The following is a 12,425-nucleotide window of genomic DNA, read 5'->3' as shown; positions in this document are numbered from 1 at the left end:
TTGCCAGTGTTGCATCTCAGTTTTCTCAAAAATGCCATCTTCGATTTCCTTGATTATTTTTCAAAAGGTGGCGTCATGTCTCTACTTTAGACGCCAAGTGAGACAATCTTTTATTTTTGCCTGAGAGACGCGCAGCGATTTTTTTTTTGTCAGGCAAGGTGCACGAGGCTGCGGCCTTGCGCGCCCCACCCACGAGCACGAGACCTTCAACCTCTTCTTTGCTACAAGTGTCCCGCTGACGGAGAAATCAATGACCACACTGCGTGAGCTTGTTGTAGTGTCCCCAGATTATCACTTTACGTTTACCCAATGGCCTCCCAGTTCCGTCAGACTCATTCAAACCGTGGGAGAGTACATGAGTTGCCTGTGCGCCCTTGACGAGAAGCCCCAGTTCGACGAACATGCCGACAAAGCAGTGAGAAGAAACGAAGCGCTTCGTAGAGATCTTTATCCACTGGTAACATCTTAGCTTTGGTTTCAGGTTGCCGAAAGTCCCCCAGGAAGTGTGAAAGTCACATCCTTTACATTAGTAAAAGAACGAAAAACGGAAGTTTCGAAAAACGTAAAATGTGCCCATTGCGAGACCCCTGCAGGTGGTGGCTGCCACCATTGGATTAGCATCATCCGATAGCTTTACACATGTCCTTTCACATGATATAAAGTGAATGGGTTCAAGCGCATGGATGCCAGAAGGACTATACTGAAGACCACACCGAGGGTGTAAAGGAGTACAGAGGGCCATCCAAAAAAATTTCAGATTAAGACATCTGATGAAAGTGTGTGTGTCATTATACCGAATAGCGCGAAATGTTTTGATGTGTGCAATTTGTTTCCCAGAAAAAAAACTCACATAAACATAGCTCCGGGCCTTCACCCTTAACTCGTCACTCCAGCTATAACGAGGATGAGGAGGCATGATGGCACGTCACCGATGACGGCATAAGGAGACTCGTTTTGGTTTGCCGGTCAGTGGGGGTCAGCGCATTGTCCCTTAGCCGCCGTAAACCTGTTTTGCCAGTTCTCCCGGAGAATTGGGGATAGAAGGAGTGGCCGAAGCATTACCGAGCAAGGAGAAAGGCTTTATCAGAACCCCGAACAGCCGAGTAGCAGACGACAGCGGAGTAGCAGACAACATTTCTCTAGGCCAATCAGCGAGCGTTCTCCTTATAGCGTCAGCGCGAGGTTCCAGGCAGATCACAGGCTGGTACTGCTCGTCACCACCGTTGCGCACAGTCGCTTTTTGCGGCGTATTTTAAATTCAATTTCTGCGATAATTATGACTCTGTGGTGTAAATTACTTCGTATGGTGCATCTTACTGGCAAACTTAACAGTTTTATAGGAAGAAAACTGGGTGTTAAAAATGACTTCTGTGCTACTTTAAGGTACCTACGGCTACCGGAAACGAGGGATTTTAGTTGTGCGTTGTTCTGTCGGAAATTTTGATTCCCACGATGACACTGACACATCTCGGTGAGGGCGAACGTGTTATATTTGAGAGCAGCAACGGTCATCACAACGGTCTTACGGGTTTTGTACCACTCGTCGTGGTTCCGAAATAACGCTACGGAGCATAAAACTAATTAAAGAGAGCATGCACACCTTCGGAACTATCACTTATTGCGCCCAAGCTAAGAGGCGACTGCAACCACGCGACCACAAGTTTGTATTCTCAGGTGTTGTAACTTTCTGTCCCCTGTGGCCGTAGTTCTGCCTTCTTAATATTAACTCGGACGACAGACTCATAGCGTGCGTATGTGTATTGCCTCAAGCACATGTGCGGGAGAATAGTGAATATGCGCACGTGCGTATACGCACACATCGTGCGTGCGACTCCCATGAAAGTGCGTAATAGCAAGTTCAAGTCGCCCACGAAAGTATTTCCCTGCGTCTCCAAACGAAAAAATAAACATACGTACCATAAGTGCAAAATAAGTACATAATGCAACATCTGGGCATTAAATTACAAAGCAAAGACTACGAAGCAAAACGCGCTCGTAAACATACGAAGAGCGCCTCTGTGTGGAAAAATCGCTCCGCGGAAAGGTAGACCTACGTCTCAATCAAAAAGAGAAAAGGTACTTTACCAGCAGCGCAAAGTACCGGCATAATTCTGCCCCTGTGGAATCAATCGTGAAAAATATTCCGGCTTTTTAGAAATAATTAAGATCGAACATGCAAAATTTGCGCGTACCACTCGTGGTTTTGCGATACTAGGCGGACAAAGAATGCGCTTGAACCCAGTCACTTTATATCATGTGAAAGGTCATGTCTAAAGCTATCGGATGATGCTAATCCAATGGTGGCAGCCACCACCTGCAGGGGTCTCGCAATGGGCGCATTTTACGTTTTTCGAAACTTCCGTTCTTTTACCAATGAAAAGGATGTGCCTTTCACACTGCCTGGGGGACTGGCGACAACCTGAAACAAAAGCTAAGATGTTACCAGTGGATAAAGATCTCTACGAGGCGCTTCGTTTCTTCTCACTGCTATGTCGGTATGTTCGTCGAACTGGGGCTTCTCGTCAAGGGCGCACAGGCAACTCATGTACTCTCCCACGGTTTGAATGAGCCTGACGGAACTGAGAGACCATTGGGTAAACGTAAAGTGATGCTCCGGGGACACTACAACAAGCTCACGCAGTGTGGTCATTGATTTCTCCGTCAGCGGGACACATGTAGCAGAGAAGAGGTTGAAGGTCGCGTCCTCGTGGGTGGGGCGCGCAAGGCCGTAGCCTCGTGCACCTTGCCTGACAAAAAAAATCGCTGCGCGTCTCTCAGGCAAAAATAAAAGATTGTCTCACTTGGCGTCTAAAGTAGAGACATGACGCCACCTTTTGAAAAATAATCGAGGAAATCGAAGATGGCGTTTTTGAGAAAATTGAGATGCAACATTGGCAATTTTCGCCTACGATGTGTGATTCTCAAGCTAATAACGCAGAAACAACTGGAATGAGAAAAATGAATTTTATACAGCACGAAAGCTCTTTAAACGTCCTATCGAATGGCGCTAAGCTCGATGTTCTCAGACGTTCCTTCATGAAGAAAATTGGTAACAAAGTTTGGCCTTTTTGAACGTTTACGCCAAGTTTGGCATTTTTTAACAGAAAATCTGTGGCTCTCAGAGTTCTGTAGGTGGCTGTCGACAGTGTTTACTGTACAGCCTATATTCACAAAAATCCTCCGGTTCCTAGGCATAAAGTCAGCGGTGCTAGATCCCGTCAAAGTCGGTCCAGAAGAAAGCGCGCCCAAGCAGCCTCCGGCTTTCCCCCTCTTCTACGCGGGAACTACTACACGCACGAGCATCGCACGTGGCGCGATTTGCGTCGTTTAAACTGTCCTCTAACATATATTTTTTCTGGGCGAATTAAAAGATACGACTTTCATACGTTGTTCGATTTAAAATGAAACTACCCAGAAGTGAAAACAGCATGCCTATAAGCCTTATAGTTTTTTTATGAAAAATCTGTATCGCCTAAAAAAAGACGCCCTGTATATACAGAGTGTCCCAGAAAACGTGTCATTGAATTATAATAGAAAAACTACGGCACCTAGAATCATGCGGTCAGCAGCATTTGTTCTTATTGGGTTTTTGCCACCTTCTAATGTGAATGTCATGTACTCCAAGTTTAATTATGTAAATATTTGCGAAGTGAAGTCGGAAATTTGCCAAGTAAAGGTCACTTTTTTACCCCACCAATATGAAGAGCGTGCCAAATTCATGATAATTCATGATAATTGACAGTGATATTCACGAGCTATCCCATCGGAAAAAATAGCCGAAAATCATGCTTTTCGGGGCACCGCACCATAACGCGCGATGTCTTCTTGAGCGCAATCGCTCTCAGTGCGACGAAAGGAGGCTCGGAAGCCAGCCCACAGAGTGATAGCAGAAAAAGTAACAGTTCCTAAAATTGGGAGAGGGAAAGCATTATCCCAGCGAAAGTCGGTGCCTGTTTTATTCGTTTTCTGTGATGTCGGGGAGGGCTGGGTTTCCAACCTCCTTTCGTCGGACTGACAAAGATTGCGCTGAAAAATTCATCGTGCGCTATTCTGTGCGACCTCCGTAGAGCATGATGTCCGGCTATTTTTTCCGATGGGATAGCTCCTGAATATCCCTGTCAATTATCATTAATTTGTCTAAATGAGACACGCTCTTCACATTGCTGGGGTAAAAAAGGGACCTTTACTAGGCAAATTTCCGACTTAAGTTCGCAAAAATTTACATAATTAAACTTACGTTACACGACATTCACATGAGGAGGTGGCAAAAACCCTGTTAGAACAAATGCCATTGACCGCATGACCCTAGGTGGTGTAGTTTTTTTTATTATAATTCAATGACACGTTTTCTGGAACACCCTGTATATACAGGGTGTTTCAAAAAAGCTGGGACAGTCAATACACAAGCAAGAAGACAGCCCCCGGACCTTAAAAGGTCACATATAACCACCAGGCAAACCGGGGCCCAACAGCCACGGACGGCCTACTGGCACAGTACAACTCCATATGGCAAGGTGGACAGCTCCCCAAGGACTGGAAAACAGCACAAGTGGTCCCAGTCCTCAAACCCGGCAAACCGACAACGGACATCAGCTCCTATCGTCCCATCAGCCTCATCAGCTGTATGGGGAAAGTGATGGAATGAACGGTCCTGAAAAGAGTGCAATGGTTCTTAGAAAAGCAATTCTTTTTCCTTGAACAGCTTGCTGGATTTCGTGGGGCATGCTCCTCGACTGACTGTGTAATAGACCTCATCTCTGATATTGAGCTCTGTAAAGCCCTGTCATACATGACGGCGGCTGTCTTCCTGGATTTAAGGTGAGCCTTTGACACGGTGAGCCACCCTCACCTTCGTCAGGGTTTGCTGCATGCTGGCGTCGGCGGACCAACTTTTCAGTGGCTCTCTGACTACCTCACAGATAGGACCATGGAAATGATAATAGCAGGCGGAGAAACCAATTCAGTGGCAGTTAACCAAGGAGTACCACAAGGGGGAGTATTTTGCCCTACCATTTTCAATATTGTCATGGCTGGACTGATACCTCTACTCCCCCAAGGTGTGAAAATCACTGTGTACGCGGACGATGTGTGTATCTGGTCCATCGGACGATATGCTAGCCGAATCAAGAACACTTTGGAATATGCCATGGAATCAATCACAACATTCTTCGAAGAGCGCGCTATGCACCATTCCTCGGAAAAAACTGTGTTCATAGCCTTCACCAGGAAAATACTCAAGGACTTCAGCTGTTCAAAATATTTTATTTAACATAAATATTGTGAGGAGGAAGATCACCGATCCCAATCATCCCCATCGCTCTGATCATCGCGCGAGACCGCGCCCAATTCATTCTGGTCTCGGCCTCCATCCTTTCCGGCTGCTTATAAAGAACCTTACCTCCATTGGCTACACCTGTCTCGCTTTTCTACCTAACAACTTGGTGAAGATGCGGGATAGCGGTTGTCTGGGCAGTCACCAAATTCCGCCCGTATCTGTACGGGAAACCTTTTACCGTCGTAACAGACCACCACGCCTTGTGCTGGCTTTCGACGTTAAAGGACCCGTGTGGACGACTTGGACGTTGGGCACTTCGACTCCAAGAATACGAGTTCGTTGTAAAATACAAATCAGGAAGAATACACTCCGACGCTGATGGACTGTCCCGCTGTCCCCTTCCAGATGATCCTTCCCACCACCAGCCCGGCTGCGCAGGAGACGTCCTAGGTGTCCTCTCACCCATAGACTCCCTTGCCTTTCGCAAAGCTCAACTTCAGGAACCAGGCTACACCGAACTAATTCATCATATCGAGGGTACCCACTTAACCACCAACCGGAAAGTCGCTCGGAAGGCTCAGCAGTTTACAGTACAGAATGGCCTTCTTTACAAGCACAACTACTCGCCCACCGGCCACCCGCTCCTTCTTGCGATCCCCGCCGCACACCGGCGCGACATCCTTCGTGCTTTGCACGATGACCCCACGGCTGGTCACCTAGGCTTCTTCAAAACCTATGAACGAGTGCGTCACCGATATTTCTCGCCCCGTCTCTACACATCTGTCCTGAAATACGTCAACTCATGCCAATCGTGCCAGCGGCGGAAGCCGTCTCCTCCACCCCGATCGGGCGAGCTCCACCCCATACCACCACCCGCTGCGCCGTTCGAACGCGTCGGCATAGGCCTTTTCGGCCCCCTGCCCCTTACGTCACGCAACAATCGATGGGTAATTGTGGCAATTGATCATCTCACACGCTCTTCGAGACGGCTTCACTCCCCACGGGATCGTCCGAAGAAATAGCAAAATTCTTCGTTGCCAACATCCTGCTCCGTCATGGGGCACCTCGATCATTGGTAAGCGACCGTGGGCGTCCCTTCCTCGCAAAGCTTCTACAAGATATCCTCGCAGCCTGTTCTGTTGCCCACACCCCGACATCTAGTTACCATCCACAAACCAACGGTCTCACCGAACGGTTTAATCATACCTTGGCGGACATGCTGTCCTACTATATATCAGCCGATCACAGAAACTGGGATTCCCTTCTGCCATTTGTAACGTTCGCATACAACACTGCTGTCCAATCAACTACACGCTTCAGCCCATTCCGACTTGTCTATGGCCGTGACCCCTCCTCCACGCTCGACACAATCTTCCCGTTTATTCCGGTGTCTGCAGATAACCCATCCTTGCGGAAGCCGCATCCCGCTCGGAAGAATGTCGACAGATGGCTCGCTACCGAACTTTCGACACCCAAGCAACCTCCAAGATACGCTACGACCAGGTCCACCGTCCTGTCAGCTATGTGCCTGGAGACTTGGTTTGGCTGTGGACGCCAGTGCGGTCGCGTGGCCTCTGCGAGAAGCTGATATCCCGATACCTGGGACCCTACACTATTACCCGACGCCTCTCCGACGTATCCTTCGTTGTCGACCCTGTTGATCGACCCAGCGACCGTCGCTGCCGCTCTACGGAAACAGTCCACGTCTCCCGCTTGAAGCCCTATATTCCACCTTCACTTCCCGTCGCCAGGCTGGCTCCTACACCGCCGGGGGGAAGCTGTGAGGAGGAAGATTACCGATCCCAATCATCCCCATCGCTCAGATCATCGCGCTAGACCGCGCCCAATTCATTCTCGTCTCGGCCTCCATCCTTTCCGGCTGCTTATAAAGAACCTCTTTTCTACCTAACAATATCTAAGTACACAAGTAACTGCTCAGGTTACACTTTGCTTGCAACTAGCACAATAACAACGTTGATGTTCTGGGTGCAAACTATTGTTACACTGTTAAAAATATGTACAATCTAGCATTCGTATGTACACATATCGGGCAGGATTCGGCTGAAAAATTGGTTGTGATTATTTACACGGTTTACATAATCTGAATCCCTTGTTAGAAAACGAGGTTCCTCAGAGCAACGCGCCCATAGTTCACGCATATATACCGATTAGGCCACTGACGCAGGAATTCCTGCTCCCCTAGCGAAAAGAGGCGGTGCTCAATGTAATCACTGAGCAAACACATAACAAGGGTAAGTCTCCCACGCATTGCTCAAATACGGTGATTCTGAGCTACAGCCCGACATCGGAACTTCGAGAGTACGAATGGCACAATTATTATGATTAGGTGGTCAGAATTACTGCGAGCGCTCACTACAGCGAAGCGCCGGCGCACTAAAGTCCACAATGTCGACACTACAACACACTCATGTAGAACATGTATTTGTTTCATTTGCACCACAGTTACGACAAGTAGAATTTCTTGTAGTTCCCCATTTGACCAGCCGATCTTTTGTTGGAAGTATACCCAGCAGGGGGGGGGGGGGTATATAAGTTTAATGAAGGGTGGCGTACACGCAGGGAGAAGTCAGCCAGACCTATGTCGGTTTGCTACGCCCTGGTGGAGCCAAAAAAAAAAAAAAAAAACACGTCCGGCTCCGTCGCAGTGGAGGCGAGCGCCCAAGGCCGCGGTTCCCAGGTTACAGCGTAACCCTCAGCTGGGTGTCCTGTAAGTATTGCAGGAGAGTAACGGCTCCTTGTAACGGTTCCCTGCTGTTGGCGTGCGACGGGGCCGAGAAGCACGGTCAGTAAGAGCGAGCCGTGTCCCAGGCGTTGGAGGCGATCGGCAAGGACGGCGCGGGCTGCAGAGTACTCCGGGCAGGCTAATAGGAGGTGCTCGACGTCTGCTACTGCGCCACACGTAGCGCAGCTAGCTGAGCGACGCTTTCCGACCCTGCACAAATATTGCGGTGTATATGCGACGTTGAGTCGGAGCCGATGGTGCAGCGCTTCTTCTGCGCAGACGAGCTGCTGGGATGGGGTGAATTGCATTGCAGGGTCAATGGACTGGATATACGCATTGGCGCGTACAGCGTCTTTGGCAGAGCGGCGCATTTCGGAGGCACACCACTGGCAGATCTTTATAAGGCATGTGGACGGTGTGCGCGGGTATACTAGCTGGCGGGCCGACGTCTTGATGGGCACGCCTCGCGGCGGCGTCTGCTCGGGCGTTCCCACTGAGGCCTATGTGGCTGGGAACCCACACTCTTAAACCCGTACCTTTTATTGTAACTTTTAGAAACATGTAACTTCTGTATAGACGTAGATTTCGAGATTTCTTATAGGTTACACCACTGTAAGGTATATTTAGAGGTTAAAAGCGACCAAGGTCATGTCTTTACAACACGAATAGAAGTTACATCTAGGAAAAAACAAAAACAGCTTGTTGTAACTTATAAATGTACCCTCTACTCCGACACTGTAACTTCTAAGCAAAATCTCCAACGATAATCTCTTTGTTAGTTTCTTATGTTTGTTTTCCTTTTGTTTTTCAGCATAATGCCGCGTTTCAGCCTCCCATTCGAGACGACAGTTGCGAATCTACGCTGTTATTTTTTATCTGTTTCAGCATCACCTATACGTCAACTACATGTTATCAATGCTGTATGAACACAGATTATAAGTTCGCAGTCTGAAATACTGATAGTATGTTTCTTTCTAAAGGGTGGAAAACAATTGTCAATGCCGCAACCACCAAGATTTCCGATTTCGCTGCGTAGCCGAGCCTGGTCTAGGTCTATCCACACTGAGAGCGGTTTCCTTGAAACGCTTAACGCTCGTCGTCCGTCCGTTAACAAGTGTAATCTGTTTTAATCAGTGGTTTTCCTCGCGTTTATCATAGTGTCGTCAGGAACAACGGAAAAGCTAGATGTCGCTAGCAAACAAGTATATTTTCGGTGTTCTCAGTGGAAAGTGTAGTGAGTGCGAAGATTGCAAAGAATATATAACCGAAAACGAACGTCACCACCGCAGCCCTAATTCACACACTTCATACACTGGGTAAGTGTACATTTTGTGCTAGGTACGTGCGTTATTTTGATAGCAAGAGCTCTTAGCGCAGGTTTGTTGTGATTATGGCAAGCGTTTTGCGGTCCTGCATATGAACGCCACTTACGCTTGCTACTTTTCTGCTCTTACTTGGTCGCCAAGTAAATACACCGGCGTGCATTTTGCGAGCTGCGGATATATGCATCGAGATATATAATTCGCAGCTTCCTACTTGTTGTATTCTTACGATATTCTAAGACTCAATCGCGGAGTGAACGCCTTCCCGCATTTATGCTGCTTTGTACCTTGTGCTTTGTACGGATTTGAATGGTTCCGTAAATGTTACTCTCATTGCCCAAACTTTTGTTCCCAGGATCCCACATGCAGGTTCACATACTGTCACCAGCGCAATGCAGTACCTCACAAACTCGTCCCAGAGCGCCTCCGACGCTGATAACGCAGTAATGTAGTCTCTCCTGCGTTACTGTACACTTATATTCCTCAAGGTTGTGTGCGTTTTATGTAATACTGTATTGCCATTTGTGCTCGCCTCTGCAACACGAATGTGGAATAAATTTTTTTCTGCTGCAGTTCTCCATTTCGTTGGGTGTGTTCAGCTTAGCAAACATAGGTCAGTTGTTTTGACTCGCTAGCTTCCTCGCACTTTTATGCATTGCTTCTCACTTAAAAAAAAGATAGTTCTTTTTTCCACATACATGATAAAGCGACCATGGTTTCTCCTCACACCAGAATCGCACTTGTGCACAATGTGTCACCTCTCCACAGACTTCTGTTTTTGTAATATACATATGTTCAAGATCTCCTTTTCTGCTGGTTCATTTTGGTACATTGGTGTGTTCTGTAAATGTATGCCCATATCCCACGCACAGGGTGTTTGTTTTTATTCGCATCACACCAGCGCTCATTTGACAGGTGGGTTATGTTAATTTTCGCAAATTAACCCATCCGTAGTTACAAACATTTCCGACATTTCCTGACGCATGTGTTTGTAACTACGGATCGACTAATTAGCAAAGATTTACATAACCCGCCTGCCAAATGAGCGCTACTCTGTTGCGAATAAAAATGAACATCCTGTATAAAAAGCCGCACGTTGGCGTAACCTTTACGGGCAGGTGCTGGATTGAAGGCCGTAACCTCTAATTAGTGGGTTTCCTTGTAACTTTTATAAAAGGGGTCACTCAGAGGGTACCTGGTAGCTTCTGAAATAGAGGGTAAAATATTGCGATTTTTTACCCTTTACTAAAGGGTACGGAGTTAAGAGTGCACTGTAGCCGCACACCGTGGCCAGAGGCGCAATCAGAGTCGCATGCGGTGGTGATAGCCGTTTGGAGGTCGCTGATGATTTTGGTGGAGTGAGAATTCGGGATCTCCAGGGCTGCCTTGCTGTCGGTGAGGATCGTCCACTCTGAAGGTGGGGAGGACGAGATGTGCTGAAGGGCCATGTTGATGGCGAATAGCTCTGCTTCCGTTGAGGACGTCTCGTTGGGGAGCTTGGACGCTTTCTCAAAATCTTCATGGGGCACATAAAAGGCTGCAGTTGCTCCACCAGGTATCACAAACCGATCAGTATACATGGTCTGCCTTCCATGGTGTAGCGAGGCTAGGTGTTCTAGGGCAAGTTGATGTGCTACAGCCGCTGGCGTGTCGCTTTTTTTCCCGAGGCCATGGATGAATGTGCATAGGAGAGGTCGGTCGAGAGCCCACGTTGGGGGAGCATACGATACGGGGGATGTGGGAATGGGGCAACACCCTTCAGACGGTGCACTGCACTACCAAAGGCAGACGCGGGGCTGTCGTGGTCGATGGTCCTGAGTTAGTGGAAAGGGTGCCGAGTCATTAGCCGCGTGTAAATGCGGAGAGTCTCTCTATCTCGCAGGGTGGTAACAAGTGTTTCCCTTGCCTCTGCAAATACCGAATGAGTTTCCGTGGTCTTGGGTAGGCCCAGGCATGCGCGAAGGCTGCGAGGCTGGATGCTCAGGAGTTCCCGCTCGTGAGTAGTGCGCAGGCCATGCAGCACTGGGGTGCTGTACGGCAGGAAGCCGAGCACGCTCGTCTTGATAGAGAGGTTCTTTATGTGCTTAGACCACCAGAGCTATCTGTCAATGATCACGCCAAGGTACTTGCAGTGCGTCACAAATTGAAGCGGGGCTCCGGCAACATGGAGAGGGTAGGTGGTGAAGGGCCGCCGAGTAAATGCTGTGGCGACTGCCTTGCTAGGGGACACACGGAGTCCTGTGTCAGCCAGGTAAAACGCGGTGGTGTTGAGAGCGCCTTGTAAGCGTTGTTGAATGGCATCCCGTCGGACTCCGGATGTCCATATGCAGATGTCGTCGGCATAGATTGTGATGCGGACATGCTCAGAGAGGCACGCCGGGAGTGATGCCATACCCAGCAGGCTTTCCAGTGAAAGTCCGCAATCTCCTGCGGCAGCGCAATCGGGTCCCTTCTGCGCTGTGCGAGAAAGTAAACACTGGTAGTCCCTTCTTGACAGCATAGAACCTCGAATATTCGGGATACTTGAACTTTCTCTACATCTGTATCCGCAAGGTGATCTTGTAGAAGCTTATATTGCATGATGATCCCTTTATAAGACTCTGGTGGATTTTCTGCTGTAGGATACATATTGCCAAGACCCCTAGGTACAAGTGTCCTGCGTCCTGGTCCCAGCGAGTACGTGACCAGAGGGCTCCCCGGTGAATCGACTTGATTTAATATGCCTAAAGTGTTCCTGAATGCAAACAGCGAACTGTATGTCTTCACACATGGAAGGCTCCACCCACCCTCTGCTTTTGGCCTCCTCAACACATCGCGCGGTAATAGGTGTTTCTGGTCCTTCCAGAACAAGTTAAAAATAACGTGCTCACCTTCGCAACGATCTTCGCCGGAGGAGTTATTATCCTTGCAGCCTACCACAGTTTACTGCAAAATACGCATTTAATTAGATACGCAGGGTCATGATAAGAGAGCTCAAAATTACTCGCAGTTTCCATCTGGCGTTCCACTGTTTCCACAGCAATTGTCCAGTTCCCCAGGGCACCACCTGCATGAGTGAACCTTATACCGAGTATATTGACGATGT

Source organism: Ornithodoros turicata, chromosome 5 (assembly GCF_037126465.1).
Source record: "Ornithodoros turicata isolate Travis chromosome 5, ASM3712646v1, whole genome shotgun sequence".
NCBI lineage: Eukaryota > Metazoa > Arthropoda > Arachnida > Ixodida > Argasidae > Ornithodoros > Ornithodoros turicata.
This window is presented reverse-complemented; position numbering follows the sequence as displayed.